General features: G+C 69.9%; 9 non-coding genes across 9 annotated transcripts; all 9 read right to left on the bottom strand.

The window, feature by feature from the left end:
* Positions 1 to 715: 715 nt before the first annotated feature.
* Positions 716 to 834, bottom strand: LOC132646229 (5S ribosomal RNA). Its single transcript, XR_009584346.1, has one exon. It is a non-coding gene; the product is annotated as a 5S ribosomal RNA (ribosomal RNA).
* A 1,784-nt stretch (positions 835 to 2,618) lies between these two features.
* LOC132646228 (5S ribosomal RNA) lies at positions 2,619 to 2,737 on the bottom strand. Its single transcript, XR_009584345.1, has one exon. It is a non-coding gene; the product is annotated as a 5S ribosomal RNA (ribosomal RNA).
* Positions 2,738 to 4,516: 1,779 nt separating this feature from the next.
* On the bottom strand, positions 4,517 to 4,635 carry LOC132646227 (5S ribosomal RNA). Its single transcript, XR_009584344.1, has one exon. It is a non-coding gene; the product is annotated as a 5S ribosomal RNA (ribosomal RNA).
* Positions 4,636 to 6,412: 1,777 nt separating this feature from the next.
* LOC132646226 (5S ribosomal RNA) lies at positions 6,413 to 6,531 on the bottom strand. The gene has a single exon (XR_009584343.1). It is a non-coding gene; the product is annotated as a 5S ribosomal RNA (ribosomal RNA).
* Positions 6,532 to 8,301: 1,770 nt separating this feature from the next.
* On the bottom strand, positions 8,302 to 8,420 carry LOC132646225 (5S ribosomal RNA). Its single transcript, XR_009584342.1, has one exon. It is a non-coding gene; the product is annotated as a 5S ribosomal RNA (ribosomal RNA).
* Positions 8,421 to 10,202: 1,782 nt separating this feature from the next.
* Positions 10,203 to 10,321, bottom strand: LOC132646224 (5S ribosomal RNA). Its single transcript, XR_009584341.1, has one exon. It is a non-coding gene; the product is annotated as a 5S ribosomal RNA (ribosomal RNA).
* Positions 10,322 to 12,089: 1,768 nt separating this feature from the next.
* Positions 12,090 to 12,208, bottom strand: LOC132646222 (5S ribosomal RNA). The gene has a single exon (XR_009584338.1). It is a non-coding gene; the product is annotated as a 5S ribosomal RNA (ribosomal RNA).
* A 1,778-nt stretch (positions 12,209 to 13,986) lies between these two features.
* LOC132646221 (5S ribosomal RNA) lies at positions 13,987 to 14,105 on the bottom strand. Its single transcript, XR_009584337.1, has one exon. It is a non-coding gene; the product is annotated as a 5S ribosomal RNA (ribosomal RNA).
* Positions 14,106 to 15,897: 1,792 nt separating this feature from the next.
* On the bottom strand, positions 15,898 to 16,016 carry LOC132646220 (5S ribosomal RNA). Its single transcript, XR_009584336.1, has one exon. It is a non-coding gene; the product is annotated as a 5S ribosomal RNA (ribosomal RNA).
* Positions 16,017 to 16,577: the final 561 nt, after the last annotated feature.

Raw genomic sequence — 16,577 nt, 5'->3', positions numbered from 1 at the left:
ATCCTTCCATCCATCAACCCATCCACAAATCATCTATCCATCCATCCATCCACCCATCCATCCATTCTTCCATCATCCATCCATCCATCCATCCATCCATCCATCCATCCACCATCCACTCATCCATCATTCATCTATCATCCATCCAGCCAGCCGTCCATCCAACTCCTCCCTCCTCTAGTTCAGACACTGCCTCCTCCGTGAACCGCTGAGGTCCCCACCCACCCAGCCACCCACCCACCCACCCACCCACCCACACCCACACCCACACACACCAAAACCCACACCCACCGACCCACCAGGCAGGAGGAGGAGGACGAGGAGGAGGAGACTCTGGTTGGGCAGCGTGGACACAGCCGCCCGGACTGACGGACTCTGCAGAGCTCCGCCACCAGCCCAGGATGTGGGGTTCGAAGGCTCCACGCGAGTCAAGACGGCCTCCCCCGCGGCCCCTCCACTGAGGTCCTGGGATCCCCGCCCTGGGGCCACCCCCTATCCCCGGTGCGGGGTCCAGCCCGAGGGCTGGCTGGCTGGCTCCGCCGGGCCAGCCCGCAGCCAGGGCGGACGGGGGCGCCCCTTGGCTTGGCGGGGGGTGGGGTGGGGTGGCGTGGGGGGTGGCCCTGGGCGTGGCCCCGCCCGGCCCGGGCCACAGAGCTTTGCAGAAGCCGACGCAAAGCCCCTTTGGAAAACAGGCTCCTTCCTGCCAGAAAAAAAAAGCCTACAGCACCCGGTATTCCCAGGCGGTCTCCCATCCAAGTACTAACCAGGCCCGACCCTGCTTAGCTTCCGAGATCAGACGAGATCGGGCGCGTTCAGGGTGGTATGGCCGTAGACGCACGAGCCCGTCTCCGCGCCGCCCAAGAGCCTGCTCCGCGCCTGCGGCCGCGCTCCCCGGCCCGCCCCCGACGACAGCCGAGCCCAGCCGAGCCCAGCCCACCCCCCGGCCGCCCCTGGGCCCTCCCCGAGCCCCTCCCCGCTCCCGCAGCACGGACCAGGGCCCACGGGCCGGGCGGCCGGAGGGCGCGCGACCTAGAACCTGCTCGGCTCTGCTCAGGGGCCAGCCTTGCCCCCGCCACACCCCACTCCCCCACCCCGCACCCCCCCGGCCGGGGCCTCCAGGGCTCCTTGGCTCTCGCCGACGCCTCGCCTCGGGGCCGCCCGCCGCGCCGTCCAGGGCAGGGCTTGGCACTGGACCCCGACTCGCCCCACCTGGGTCGGGGGCCAGGCAGGCCCCTCCCTGCCTCGGAGCCCGAGAGAGCCCTCCTCGGTCTGAGCCGTGGGCCTCTCTCTGGATCCCCGCTGGACAAGGCGTGGGGGGGGTCGCCTTGGGCATCTGCCCATCGGGGCGCTGGGGTCACTCGTGGGTTACAGGCCCCGCCCCGCCCCGCCCCGCCCCGCCCTTGCTGCCGCTTTCCCTGCCTTCAGCGAGTGGCTACCGCTCACTGGCCGGCGGGGGACGTGCCACGGTGGGCGAGGGCGAGGAGGCTGGCTGGCCTGGGTCATCCTCCCGGACGAACCCGGGTACACGCCGCCCTGCCCGTGCTCTCCCGGGGCCCTTGCCGGATTTGGGTGCCCGCCCGGCATCCCTCCCTCACCCCGGGGGAACTGTCTCCAACTCCTCCTCCTCCTCCTCCTCCTCCTCCTAATCGTCCCCTCAGGACGTGTCCAGCCCGACGTCCCAAGGCTCGAGTCCAGTTGCAGGGGACACTGGCTGTGCTTGGCGGCCCCGCTCAGGCTCCTTCTCTCTTGGGAACTTGAGGGCCCGCTCTTCCGGCTCTGTGGTCCCTCCCCTCCCAGCCCACTGCCACAAGCGTGCTGCCAGCCAGCCGCCAGCCAGCCAGCCAGCCATCATCCATCCACCCATCCAGCCATTCTTCCATCATCAGTCCATCCTTCCATCCATCAACCCATCCACAAATCATCTATCCATCCATCCATCCACCCATCCATCCATTCTTCCATCATCCATCCATCCATCCATCCATCCATCCATCCATCCATCCACCATCCACTCATCCATCATTCATCTATCATCCATCCAGCCAGCCGTCCATCCAACTCCTCCCTCCTCTAGTTCAGACACTGCCTCCTCCGTGAACCGCTGAGGTCCCCACCCACCCAGCCACCCACCCACCCACCCACCCACACCCACACCCACACCCACACACACCAAAACCCACACCCACCGACCCACCAGGCAGGAGGAGGAGGACGAGGAGGAGGAGACTCTGGTTGGGCAGCGTGGACACAGCCGCCCGGACTGACGGACTCTGCAGAGCTCCGCCACCAGCCCAGGATGTGGGGTTCGAAGGCTCCACGCGAGTCAAGACGGCCTCCCCCGCGGCCCCTCCACTGAGGTCCTGGGATCCCCGCCCTGGGGCCACCCCCTATCCCCGGTGCGGGGGTCCAGCCCGAGGGCTGGCTGGCTGGCTGGCTGGCTCCGCCGGGCCAGCCCGCAGCCAGGGCGGACGGGGGCGCCCCTTGGCTTGGCGGGGGGTGGGGTGGGGTGGCGTGGGGGTGGCCCTGGGCGTGGCCCCGCCCGGCCCGGGCCACAGAGCTTTGCAGAAGCCGACGCAAAGCCCCTTTGGAAAACAGGCTCCTTCCTGCCAGAAAAAAAAAGCCTACAGCACCCGGTATTCCCAGGCGGTCTCCCATCCAAGTACTAACCAGGCCCGACCCTGCTTAGCTTCCGAGATCAGACGAGATCGGGCGCGTTCAGGGTGGTATGGCCGTAGACGCACGAGCCCGTCTCCGCGCCGCCCAAGAGCCTGCTCCGCGCCTGCGGCCGCGCTCCCCGGCCCGCCCCCGACGACAGCCGAGCCCAGCCGAGCCCAGCCCACCCCCCGGCCGCCCCTGGGCCCTCCCCGAGCCCCTCCCCGCTCCCGCAGCACGGACCAGGGCCCACGGGCCGGGCGGCCGGAGGGCGCGCGACCTAGAACCTGCTCGGCTCTGCTCAGGGGCCAGCCTTGCCCCCGCCACACCCCACTCCCCCACCCCGCACCCCCCGGCCGGGGCCTCCAGGGCTCCTTGGCTCTCGCCGACGCCTCGCCTCGGGGCCGCCCGCCGCGCCGTCCAGGGCAGGGCTTGGCACTGGACCCCGACTCGCCCCACCTGGGTCGGGGGCCAGGCAGGCCCCTCCCTGCCTCGGAGCCCGAGAGAGCCCTCCTCGGTCTGAGCCGTGGGCCTCTCTCTGGATCCCCGCTGGACAAGGCGTGGGGGGGGTCGCCTTGGGCATCTGCCCATCGGGGCGCTGGGGTCACTCGTGGGTTACAGGCCCCGCCCCGCCCCGCCCCGCCCCGCCCTTGCTGCCGCTTTCCCTGCCTTCAGCGAGTGGCTACCGCTCACTGGCCGGCGGGGGGACGTGCCACGGTGGGCGAGGGCGAGGAGGCTGGCTGGCCTGGGTCATCCTCCCGGACGAACCCGGGTACACGCCGCCCTGCCCGTGCTCTCCCGGGGCCCTTGCCGGATTTGGGTGCCCGCCCGGCATCCCTCCCTCACCCCGGGGGAACTGTCTCCAACTCCTCCTCCTCCTCCTCCTCCTCCTCCTAATCGTCCCCTCAGGACGTGTCCAGCCCGACGTCCCAAGGCTCGAGTCCAGTTGCAGGGGACACTGGCTGTGCTTGGCGGCCCCGCTCAGGCTCCTTCTCTCTTGGGAACTTGAGGGCCCGCTCTTCCGGCTCTGTGGTCCCTCCCCTCCCAGCCCACTGCCACAAGCGTGCTGCCAGCCAGCCGCCAGCCAGCCAGCCAGCCATCATCCATCCACCCATCCAGCCATTCTTCCATCATCAGTCCATCCTTCCATCCATCAACCCATCCACAAATCATCTATCCATCCATCCATCCACCCATCCATCCATTCTTCCATCATCCATCCATCCATCCATCCATCCATCCATCCATCCACCATCCACTCATCCATCATTCATCTATCATCCATCCAGCCAGCCGTCCATCCAACTCCTCCCTCCTCTAGTTCAGACACTGCCTCCTCCGTGAACCGCTGAGGTCCCCACCCACCCAGCCACCCACCCACCCACCCACCCACACCCACACCCACACCCACACACACCAAAACCCACACCCACCGACCCACCAGGCAGGAGGAGGAGGACGAGGAGGAGGAGACTCTGGTTGGGCAGCGTGGACACAGCCGCCCGGACTGACGGACTCTGCAGAGCTCCGCCACCAGCCCAGGATGTGGGGTTCGAAGGCTCCACGCGAGTCAAGACGGCCTCCCCCGCGGCCCCTCCACTGAGGTCCTGGGATCCCCGCCCTGGGGCCACCCCCTATCCCCGGTGCGGGGTCCAGCCCGAGGGCTGGCTGGCTGGCTGGCTGGCTCCGCCGGGCCAGCCCGCAGCCAGGGCGGACGGGGGCGCCCCTTGGCTTGGCGGGGGGTGGGGTGGGGTGGCGTGGGGGTGGCCCTGGGCGTGGCCCCGCCCGGCCCGGGCCACAGAGCTTTGCAGAAGCCGACGCAAAGCCCCTTTGGAAAACAGGCTCCTTCCTGCCAGAAAAAAAAAGCCTACAGCACCCGGTATTCCCAGGCGGTCTCCCATCCAAGTACTAACCAGGCCCGACCCTGCTTAGCTTCCGAGATCAGACGAGATCGGGCGCGTTCAGGGTGGTATGGCCGTAGACGCACGAGCCCGTCTCCGCGCCGCCCAAGAGCCTGCTCCGCGCCTGCGGCCGCGCTCCCCGGCCCGCCCCCGACGACAGCCGAGCCCAGCCGAGCCCAGCCCACCCCCCGGCCGCCCCTGGGCCCTCCCCGAGCCCCTCCCCGCTCCCGCAGCACGGACCAGGGCCCACGGGCCGGGCGGCCGGAGGGCGCGCGACCTAGAACCTGCTCGGCTCTGCTCAGGGGCCAGCCTTGCCCCCGCCACACCCCACTCCCCCACCCCGCACCCCCCGGCCGGGGCCTCCAGGGCTCCTTGGCTCTCGCCGACGCCTCGCCTCGGGGCCGCCCGCCGCGCCGTCCAGGGCAGGGCTTGGCACTGGACCCCGACTCGCCCCACCTGGGTCGGGGGCCAGGCAGGCCCCTCCCTGCCTCGGAGCCCGAGAGAGCCCTCCTCGGTCTGAGCCGTGGGCCTCTCTCTGGATCCCCGCTGGACAAGGCGTGGGGGGGTCGCCTTGGGCATCTGCCCATCGGGGCGCTGGGGTCACTCGTGGGTTACAGGCCCCGCCCCGCCCCGCCCCGCCCCGCCCTTGCTGCCGCTTTCCCTGCCTTCAGCGAGTGGCTACCGCTCACTGGCCGGCGGGGGACGTGCCACGGTGGGCGAGGGCGAGGAGGCTGGCTGGCCTGGGTCATCCTCCCGGACGAACCCGGGTACACGCCGCCCTGCCCGTGCTCTCCCGGGGCCCTTGCCGGATTTGGGTGCCCGCCCGGCATCCCTCCCTCACCCCGGGGGAACTGTCTCCAACTCCTCCTCCTCCTCCTCCTCCTCCTCCTAATCGTCCCCTCAGGACGTGTCCAGCCCGACGTCCCAAGGCTCGAGTCCAGTTGCAGGGGACACTGGCTGTGCTTGGCGGCCCCGCTCAGGCTCCTTCTCTCTTGGGAACTTGAGGGCCCGCTCTTCCGGCTCTGTGGTCCCTCCCCTCCCAGCCCACTGCCACAAGCGTGCTGCCAGCCAGCCGCCAGCCAGCCAGCCAGCCATCATCCATCCACCCATCCAGCCATTCTTCCATCATCAGTCCATCCTTCCATCCATCAACCCATCCACAAATCATCTATCCATCCATCCATCCACCCATCCATCCATTCTTCCATCATCCATCCATCCATCCATCCATCCATCCATCCATCCACCATCCACTCATCCATCATTCATCTATCATCCATCCAGCCAGCCGTCCATCCAACTCCTCCCTCCTCTAGTTCAGACACTGCCTCCTCCGTGAACCGCTGAGGTCCCCACCCACCCAGCCACCCACCCACCCACCCACCCACACCCACACCCACACCCACACACACCAAAACCCACACCCACCGACCCACCAGGCAGGAGGAGGAGGACGAGGAGGAGGAGACTCTGGTTGGGCAGCGTGGACACAGCCGCCCGGACTGACGGACTCTGCAGAGCTCCGCCACCAGCCCAGGATGTGGGGTTCGAAGGCTCCACGCGAGTCAAGACGGCCTCCCCCGCGGCCCCTCCACTGAGGTCCTGGGATCCCCGCCCTGGGGCCACCCCCTATCCCCGGTGCGGGGTCCAGCCCGAGGGCTGGCTGGCTGGCTGGCTGGCTCCGCCGGGCCAGCCCGCAGCCAGGGCGGACGGGGGCGCCCCTTGGCTTGGCGGGGGGTGGGGTGGGGTGGCGTGGGGGTGGCCCTGGGCGTGGCCCCGCCCGGCCCGGGCCACAGAGCTTTGCAGAAGCCGACGCAAAGCCCCTTTGGAAAACAGGCTCCTTCCTGCCAGAAAAAAAAAGCCTACAGCACCCGGTATTCCCAGGCGGTCTCCCATCCAAGTACTAACCAGGCCCGACCCTGCTTAGCTTCCGAGATCAGACGAGATCGGGCGCGTTCAGGGTGGTATGGCCGTAGACGCACGAGCCCGTCTCCGCGCCGCCCAAGAGCCTGCTCCGCGCCTGCGGCCGCGCTCCCCGGCCCGCCCCCGACGACAGCCGAGCCCAGCCGAGCCCAGCCCACCCCCCGGCCGCCCCTGGGCCCTCCCCGAGCCCCTCCCCGCTCCCGCAGCACGGACCAGGGCCCACGGGCCGGGCGGCCGGAGGGCGCGCGACCTAGAACCTGCTCGGCTCTGCTCAGGGGCCAGCCTTGCCCCCGCCACACCCCACTCCCCCACCCCGCACCCCCCGGCCGGGGCCTCCAGGGCTCCTTGGCTCTCGCCGACGCCTCGCCTCGGGGCCGCCCGCCGCGCCGTCCAGGGCAGGGCTTGGCACTGGACCCCGACTCGCCCCACCTGGGTCGGGGGCCAGGCAGGCCCCTCCCTGCCTCGGAGCCCGAGAGAGCCCTCCTCGGTCTGAGCCGTGGGCCTCTCTCTGGATCCCCGCTGGACAAGGCGTGGGGGGGGTCGCCTTGGGCATCTGCCCATCGGGGCGCTGGGGTCACTCGTGGGTTACAGGCCCCGCCCCGCCCCGCCCCGCCCCGCCCTTGCTGCCGCTTTCCCTGCCTTCAGCGAGTGGCTACCGCTCACTGGCCGGCGGGGGACGTGCCACGGTGGGCGAGGGCGAGGAGGCTGGCTGGCCTGGGTCATCCTCCCGGACGAACCCGGGTACACGCCGCCCTGCCCGTGCTCTCCCGGGGCCCTTGCCGGATTTGGGTGCCCGCCCGGCATCCCTCCCTCACCCCGGGGGAACTGTCTCCAACTCCTCCTCCTCCTCCTCCTCCTCCTCCTAATCGTCCCCTCAGGACGTGTCCAGCCCGACGTCCCAAGGCTCGAGTCCAGTTGCAGGGGACACTGGCTGTGCTTGGCGGCCCCGCTCAGGCTCCTTCTCTCTTGGGAACTTGAGGGCCCGCTCTTCCGGCTCTGTGGTCCCTCCCCTCCCAGCCCACTGCCACAAGCGTGCTGCCAGCCAGCCGCCAGCCAGCCAGCCAGCCATCATCCATCCACCCATCCAGCCATTCTTCCATCATCAGTCCATCCTTCCATCCATCAACCCATCCACAAATCATCTATCCATCCATCCATCCACCCATCCATCCATTCTTCCATCATCCATCCATCCATCCATCCATCCATCCATCCATCCACCATCCACTCATCCATCATTCATCTATCATCCATCCAGCCAGCCGTCCATCCAACTCCTCCCTCCTCTAGTTCAGACACTGCCTCCTCCGTGAACCGCTGAGGTCCCCACCCACCCAGCCACCCACCCACCCACCCACCCACACCCACACCCACACCCACACACACCAAAACCCACACCCACCGACCCACCAGGCAGGAGGAGGAGGACGAGGAGGAGGAGACTCTGGTTGGGCAGCGTGGACACAGCCGCCCGGACTGACGGACTCTGCAGAGCTCCGCCACCAGCCCAGGATGTGGGGTTCGAAGGCTCCACGCGAGTCAAGACGGCCTCCCCCGCGGCCCCTCCACTGAGGTCCTGGGATCCCCGCCCTGGGGCCACCCCCTATCCCCGGTGCGGGGTCCAGCCCGAGGGCTGGCTGGCTGGCTCCGCCGGGCCAGCCCGCAGCCAGGGCGGACGGGGGCGCCCCTTGGCTTGGCGGGGGGTGGGGTGGGGTGGCGTGGGGGTGGCCCTGGGCGTGGCCCCGCCCGGCCCGGGCCACAGAGCTTTGCAGAAGCCGACGCAAAGCCCCTTTGGAAAACAGGCTCCTTCCTGCCAGAAAAAAAAAGCCTACAGCACCCGGTATTCCCAGGCGGTCTCCCATCCAAGTACTAACCAGGCCCGACCCTGCTTAGCTTCCGAGATCAGACGAGATCGGGCGCGTTCAGGGTGGTATGGCCGTAGACGCACGAGCCCGTCTCCGCGCCGCCCAAGAGCCTGCTCCGCGCCTGCGGCCGCGCTCCCCGGCCCGCCCCCGACGACAGCCGAGCCCAGCCGAGCCCAGCCCACCCCCCGGCCGCCCCTGGGCCCTCCCCGAGCCCCTCCCCGCTCCCGCAGCACGGACCAGGGCCCACGGGCCGGGCGGCCGGAGGGCGCGCGACCTAGAACCTGCTCGGCTCTGCTCAGGGGCCAGCCTTGCCCCCGCCACACCCCACTCCCCCACCCCGCACCCCCCCGGCCGGGGCCTCCAGGGCTCCTTGGCTCTCGCCGACGCCTCGCCTCGGGGCCGCCCGCCGCGCCGTCCAGGGCAGGGCTTGGCACTGGACCCCGACTCGCCCCACCTGGGTCGGGGGCCAGGCAGGCCCCTCCCTGCCTCGGAGCCCGAGAGAGCCCTCCTCGGTCTGAGCCGTGGGCCTCTCTCTGGATCCCCGCTGGACAAGGCGTGGGGGGGTCGCCTTGGGCATCTGCCCATCGGGGCGCTGGGGTCACTCGTGGGTTACAGGCCCCGCCCCGCCCCGCCCCGCCCCGCCCTTGCTGCCGCTTTCCCTGCCTTCAGCGAGTGGCTACCGCTCACTGGCCGGCGGGGGACGTGCCACGGTGGGCGAGGGCGAGGAGGCTGGCTGGCCTGGGTCATCCTCCCGGACGAACCCGGGTACACGCCGCCCTGCCCGTGCTCTCCCGGGGCCCTTGCCGGATTTGGGTGCCCGCCCGGCATCCCTCCCTCACCCCGGGGGAACTGTCTCCAACTCCTCCTCCTCCTCCTCCTCCTCCTCCTAATCGTCCCCTCAGGACGTGTCCAGCCCGACGTCCCAAGGCTCGAGTCCAGTTGCAGGGGACACTGGCTGTGCTTGGCGGCCCCGCTCAGGCTCCTTCTCTCTTGGGAACTTGAGGGCCCGCTCTTCCGGCTCTGTGGTCCCTCCCCTCCCAGCCCACTGCCACAAGCGTGCTGCCAGCCAGCCGCCAGCCAGCCAGCCAGCCATCATCCATCCACCCATCCAGCCATTCTTCCATCATCAGTCCATCCTTCCATCCATCAACCCATCCACAAATCATCTATCCATCCATCCATCCACCCATCCATCCATTCTTCCATCATCCATCCATCCATCCATCCATCCATCCATCCATCCATCCACCATCCACTCATCCATCATTCATCTATCATCCATCCAGCCAGCCGTCCATCCAACTCCTCCCTCCTCTAGTTCAGACACTGCCTCCTCCGTGAACCGCTGAGGTCCCCACCCACCCAGCCACCCACCCACCCACCCACCCACACCCACACCCACACCCACACACACCAAAACCCACACCCACCGACCCACCAGGCAGGAGGAGGAGGACGAGGAGGAGGAGACTCTGGTTGGGCAGCGTGGACACAGCCGCCCGGACTGACGGACTCTGCAGAGCTCCGCCACCAGCCCAGGATGTGGGGTTCGAAGGCTCCACGCGAGTCAAGACGGCCTCCCCCGCGGCCCCTCCACTGAGGTCCTGGGATCCCCGCCCTGGGGCCACCCCCTATCCCCGGTGCGGGGTCCAGCCCGAGGGCTGGCTGGCTGGCTGGCTGGCTCCGCCGGGCCAGCCCGCAGCCAGGGCGGACGGGGGCGCCCCTTGGCTTGGCGGGGGGTGGGGTGGGGTGGCGTGGGGGTGGCCCTGGGCGTGGCCCCGCCCGGCCCGGGCCACAGAGCTTTGCAGAAGCCGACGCAAAGCCCCTTTGGAAAACAGGCTCCTTCCTGCCAGAAAAAAAAAGCCTACAGCACCCGGTATTCCCAGGCGGTCTCCCATCCAAGTACTAACCAGGCCCGACCCTGCTTAGCTTCCGAGATCAGACGAGATCGGGCGCGTTCAGGGTGGTATGGCCGTAGACGCACGAGCCCGTCTCCGCGCCGCCCAAGAGCCTGCTCCGCGCCTGCGGCCGCGCTCCCCGGCCCGCCCCCGACGACAGCCGAGCCCAGCCGAGCCCAGCCCACCCCCCGGCCGCCCCTGGGCCCTCCCCGAGCCCCTCCCCGCTCCCGCAGCACGGACCAGGGCCCACGGGCCGGGCGGCCGGAGGGCGCGCGACCTAGAACCTGCTCGGCTCTGCTCAGGGGCCAGCCTTGCCCCCGCCACACCCCACTCCCCCACCCCGCACCCCCCGGCCGGGGCCTCCAGGGCTCCTTGGCTCTCGCCGACGCCTCGCCTCGGGGCCGCCCGCCGCGCCGTCCAGGGCAGGGCTTGGCACTGGACCCCGACTCGCCCCACCTGGGTCGGGGGCCAGGCAGGCCCCTCCCTGCCTCGGAGCCCGAGAGAGCCCTCCTCGGTCTGAGCCGTGGGCCTCTCTCTGGATCCCCGCTGGACAAGGCGTGGGGGGGTCGCCTTGGGCATCTGCCCATCGGGGCGCTGGGGTCACTCGTGGGTTACAGGCCCCGCCCCGCCCCGCCCTTGCTGCCGCTTTCCCTGCCTTCAGCGAGTGGCTACCGCTCACTGGCCGGCGGGGGACGTGCCACGGTGGGCGAGGGCGAGGAGGCTGGCTGGCCTGGGTCATCCTCCCGGACGAACCCGGGTACACGCCGCCCTGCCCGTGCTCTCCCGGGGCCCTTGCCGGATTTGGGTGCCCGCCCGGCATCCCTCCCTCACCCCGGGGGAACTGTCTCCAACTCCTCCTCCTCCTCCTCCTCCTCCTCCTCCTCCTCCTCCTCCTAATCGTCCCCTCAGGACGTGTCCAGCCCGACGTCCCAAGGCTCGAGTCCAGTTGCAGGGGACACTGGCTGTGCTTGGCGGCCCCGCTCAGGCTCCTTCTCTCTTGGGAACTTGAGGGCCCGCTCTTCCGGCTCTGTGGTCCCTCCCCTCCCAGCCCACTGCCACAAGCGTGCTGCCAGCCAGCCGCCAGCCAGCCAGCCAGCCATCATCCATCCACCCATCCAGCCATTCTTCCATCATCAGTCCATCCTTCCATCCATCAACCCATCCACAAATCATCTATCCATCCATCCATCCACCCATCCATCCATTCTTCCATCATCCATCCATCCATCCATCCATCCATCCATCCACCATCCACTCATCCATCATTCATCTATCATCCATCCAGCCAGCCGTCCATCCAACTCCTCCCTCCTCTAGTTCAGACACTGCCTCCTCCGTGAACCGCTGAGGTCCCCACCCACCCAGCCACCCACCCACCCACCCACCCACCCACACCCACACCCACACACACCAAAACCCACACCCACCGACCCACCAGGCAGGAGGAGGAGGACGAGGAGGAGGAGACTCTGGTTGGGCAGCGTGGACACAGCCGCCCGGACTGACGGACTCTGCAGAGCTCCGCCACCAGCCCAGGATGTGGGGTTCGAAGGCTCCACGCGAGTCAAGACGGCCTCCCCCGCGGCCCCTCCACTGAGGTCCTGGGATCCCCGCCCTGGGGCCACCCCCTATCCCCGGTGCGGGGTCCAGCCCGAGGGCTGGCTGGCTGGCTCCGCCGGGCCAGCCCGCAGCCAGGGCGGACGGGGGCGCCCCTTGGCTTGGCGGGGGGTGGGGTGGGGTGGCGTGGGGGTGGCCCTGGGCGTGGCCCCGCCCGGCCCGGGCCACAGAGCTTTGCAGAAGCCGACGCAAAGCCCCTTTGGAAAACAGGCTCCTTCCTGCCAGAAAAAAAAAGCCTACAGCACCCGGTATTCCCAGGCGGTCTCCCATCCAAGTACTAACCAGGCCCGACCCTGCTTAGCTTCCGAGATCAGACGAGATCGGGCGCGTTCAGGGTGGTATGGCCGTAGACGCACGAGCCCGTCTCCGCGCCGCCCAAGAGCCTGCTCCGCGCCTGCGGCCGCGCTCCCCGGCCCGCCCCCGACGACAGCCGAGCCCAGCCGAGCCCAGCCCACCCCCCGGCCGCCCCTGGGCCCTCCCCGAGCCCCTCCCCGCTCCCGCAGCACGGACCAGGGCCCACGGGCCGGGCGGCCGGAGGGCGCGCGACCTAGAACCTGCTCGGCTCTGCTCAGGGGCCAGCCTTGCCCCCCGCCACACCCCACTCCCCCACCCCGCACCCCCCGGCCGGGGCCTCCAGGGCTCCTTGGCTCTCGCCGACGCCTCGCCTCGGGGCCGCCCGCCGCGCCGTCCAGGGCAGGGCTTGGCACTGGACCCCGACTCGCCCCACCTGGGTCGGGGGCCAGGCAGGCCCCTCCCTGCCTCGGAGCCCGAGAGAGCCCTCCTCGGTCTGAGCCGTGGGCCTCTCTCTGGATCCCCGCTGGACAAGGCGTGGGGGGGTCGCCTTGGGCATCTGCCCATCGGGGCGCTGGGGTCACTCGTGGGTTACAGGCCCCGCCCCGCCCCGCCCCGCCCCGCCCTTGCTGCCGCTTTCCCTGCCTTCAGCGAGTGGCTACCGCTCACTGGCCGGCGGGGGACGTGCCACGGTGGGCGAGGGCGAGGAGGCTGGCTGGCCTGGGTCATCCTCCCGGACGAACCCGGGTACACGCCGCCCTGCCCGTGCTCTCCCGGGGCCCTTGCCGGATTTGGGTGCCCGCCCGGCATCCCTCCCTCACCCCGGGGGAACTGTCTCCAACTCCTCCTCCTCCTCCTCCTCCTCCTCCTAATCGTCCCCTCAGGACGTGTCCAGCCCGACGTCCCAAGGCTCGAGTCCAGTTGCAGGGGACACTGGCTGTGCTTGGCGGCCCCGCTCAGGCTCCTTCTCTCTTGGGAACTTGAGGGCCCGCTCTTCCGGCTCTGTGGTCCCTCCCCTCCCAGCCCACTGCCACAAGCGTGCTGCCAGCCAGCCGCCAGCCAGCCAGCCAGCCATCATCCATCCACCCATCCAGCCATTCTTCCATCATCAGTCCATCCTTCCATCCATCAACCCATCCACAAATCATCTATCCATCCATCCATCCACCCATCCATCCATTCTTCCATCATCCATCCATCCATCCATCCATCCATCCATCCATCCACCATCCACTCATCCATCATTCATCTATCATCCATCCAGCCAGCCGTCCATCCAACTCCTCCCTCCTCTAGTTCAGACACTGCCTCCTCCGTGAACCGCTGAGGTCCCCACCCACCCAGCCACCCACCCACCCACCCACCCACACCCACACCCACACCCACACACACCAAAACCCACACCCACCGACCCACCAGGCAGGAGGAGGAGGACGAGGAGGAGGAGACTCTGGTTGGGCAGCGTGGACACAGCCGCCCGGACTGACGGACTCTGCAGAGCTCCGCCACCAGCCCAGGATGTGGGGTTCGAAGGCTCCACGCGAGTCAAGACGGCCTCCCCCGCGGCCCCTCCACTGAGGTCCTGGGATCCCCGCCCTGGGGCCACCCCCTATCCCCGGTGCGGGGTCCAGCCCGAGGGCTGGCTGGCTGGCTGGCTGGCTCCGCCGGGCCAGCCCGCAGCCAGGGCGGACGGGGGCGCCCCTTGGCTTGGCGGGGGGTGGGGTGGGGTGGCGTGGGGGTGGCCCTGGGCGTGGCCCCGCCCGGCCCGGGCCACAGAGCTTTGCAGAAGCCAACGCAAAGCCCCTTTGGAAAACAGGCTCCTTCCTGCCAGAAAAAAAAAGCCTACAGCACCCGGTATTCCCAGGCGGTCTCCCATCCAAGTACTAACCAGGCCCGACCCTGCTTAGCTTCCGAGATCAGACGAGATCGGGCGCGTTCAGGGTGGTATGGCCGTAGACGCACGAGCCCGTCTCCGCGCCGCCCAAGAGCCTGCTCCGCGCCTGCGGCCGCGCTCCCCGGCCCGCCCCCGACGACAGCCGAGCCCAGCCGAGCCCAGCCCACCCCCCGGCCGCCCCTGGGCCCTCCCCGAGCCCCTCCCCGCTCCCGCAGCACGGACCAGGGCCCACGGGCCGGGCGGCCGGAGGGCGCGCGACCTAGAACCTGCTCGGCTCTGCTCAGGGGCCAGCCTTGCCCCCGCCACACCCCACTCCCCCACCCCGCACCCCCCGGCCGGGGCCTCCAGGGCTCCTTGGCTCTCGCCGACGCCTCGCCTCGGGGCCGCCCGCCGCGCCGTCCAGGGCAGGGCTTGGCACTGGACCCCGACTCGCCCCACCTGGGTCGGGGGCCAGGCAGGCCCCTCCCTGCCTCGGAGCCCGAGAGAGCCCTCCTCGGTCTGAGCCGTGGGCCTCTCTCTGGATCCCCGCTGGACAAGGCGTGGGGGGGTCGCCTTGGGCATCTGCCCATCGGGGCGCTGGGGTCACTCGTGGGTTACAGGCCCCGCCCCGCCCCGCCCCGCCCCGCCCTTGCTGCCGCTTTCCCTGCCTTCAGCGAGTGGCTACCGCTCACTGGCCGGCGGGGGACGTGCCACGGTGGGCGAGGGCGAGGAGGCTGGCTGGCCTGGGTCATCCTCCCGGACGAACCCGGGTACACGCCGCCCTGCCCGTGCTCTCCCGGGGCCCTTGCCGGATTTGGGTGCCCGCCCGGCATCCCTCCCTCACCCCGGGGGAACTGTCTCCAACTCCTCCTCCTCCTCCTCCTCCTCCTCCTCCTCCTCCTCCTCCTAATCGTCCCCTCAGGACGTGTCCAGCCCGACGTCCCAAGGCTCGAGTCCAGTTGCAGGGGACACTGGCTGTGCTTGGCGGCCCCGCTCAGGCTCCTTCTCTCTTGGGAACTTGAGGGCCCGCTCTTCCGGCTCTGTGGTCCCTCCCCTCCCAGCCCACTGCCACAAGCGTGCTGCCAGCCAGCCGCCAGCCAGCCAGCCAGCCATCATCCATCCACCCATCCAGCCATTCTTCCATCATCAGTCCATCCTTCCATCCATCAACCCATCCACAAATCATCTATCCATCCATCCATCCACCCATCCATCCATTCTTCCATCATCCATCCATCCATCCATCCATCCATCCATCCATCCACCATCCACTCATCCATCATTCATCTATCATCCATCCAGCCAGCCGTCCATCCAACTCCTCCCTCCTCTAGTTCAGACACTGCCTCCTCCGTGAACCGCTGAGGTCCCCACCCACCCAGCCACCCACCCACCCACCCACCCACACCCACACCCACACCCACACACACCAAAACCCACACCCACCGACCCACCAGGCAGGAGGAGGAGGACGAGGAGGAGGAGACTCTGGTTGGGCAGCGTGGACACAGCCGCCCGGACTGACGGACTCTGCAGAGCTCCGCCACCAGCCCAGGATGTGGGGTTCGAAGGCTCCACGCGAGTCAAGACGGCCTCCCCCGCGGCCCCTCCACTGAGGTCCTGGGATCCCCGCCCTGGGGCCACCCCCTATCCCCGGTGCGGGGTCCAGCCCGAGGGCTGGCTGGCTGGCTGGCTGGCTCCGCCGGGCCAGCCCGCAGCCAGGGCGGACGGGGGCGCCCCTTGGCTTGGCGGGGGGTGGGGTGGGGTGGCGTGGGGGTGGCCCTGGGCGTGGCCCCGCCCGGCCCGGGCCACAGAGCTTTGCAGAAGCCGACGCAAAGCCCCTTTGGAAAACAGGCTCCTTCCTGCCAGAAAAAAAAAGCCTACAGCACCCGGTATTCCCAGGCGGTCTCCCATCCAAGTACTAACCAGGCCCGACCCTGCTTAGCTTCCGAGATCAGACGAGATCGGGCGCGTTCAGGGTGGTATGGCCGTAGACGCACGAGCCCGTCTCCGCGCCGCCCAAGAGCCTGCTCCGCGCCTGCGGCCGCGCTCCCCGGCCCGCCCCCGACGACAGCCGAGCCCAGCCGAGCCCAGCCCACCCCCCGGCCGCCCCTGGGCCCTCCCCGAGCCCCTCCCCGCTCCCGCAGCACGGACCAGGGCCCACGGGCCGGGCGGCCGGAGGGCGCGCGACCTAGAACCTGCTCGGCTCTGCTCAGGGGCCAGCCTTGCCCCCGCCACACCCCACTCCCCCACCCCGCACCCCCCGGCCGGGGCCTCCAGGGCTCCTTGGCTCTCGCCGACGCCTCGCCTCGGGGCCGCCCGCCGCGCCGTCCAGGGCAGGGCTTGGCACTGGACCCCGACTCGCCCCACCTGGGTCGGGGGCCAGGCAGGCCCCTCCCTGCCTCGGAGCCCGAGAGAGCCCTCCTCGGTCTGAGCCGTGGGCCTCTCTCTGGATCCCCGCTGGACAAGGCGTGGGGGGGTCGCCTTGGGCATCTGCCCATCGGGGCGCTGGGGTCACTCGTGGGTTACAGGCCCCGCCCCGCCCCGCCCCGCCCCG

Source organism: Meriones unguiculatus, chromosome 10, assembly GCF_030254825.1.
Source record: "Meriones unguiculatus strain TT.TT164.6M chromosome 10, Bangor_MerUng_6.1, whole genome shotgun sequence".
In the NCBI taxonomy this organism is placed as follows: Eukaryota; Metazoa; Chordata; class Mammalia; order Rodentia; family Muridae; genus Meriones; species Meriones unguiculatus.
Note: the sequence above shows the minus strand (reverse complement) of the source record. Positions and strands in the feature narration are given on the sequence as shown.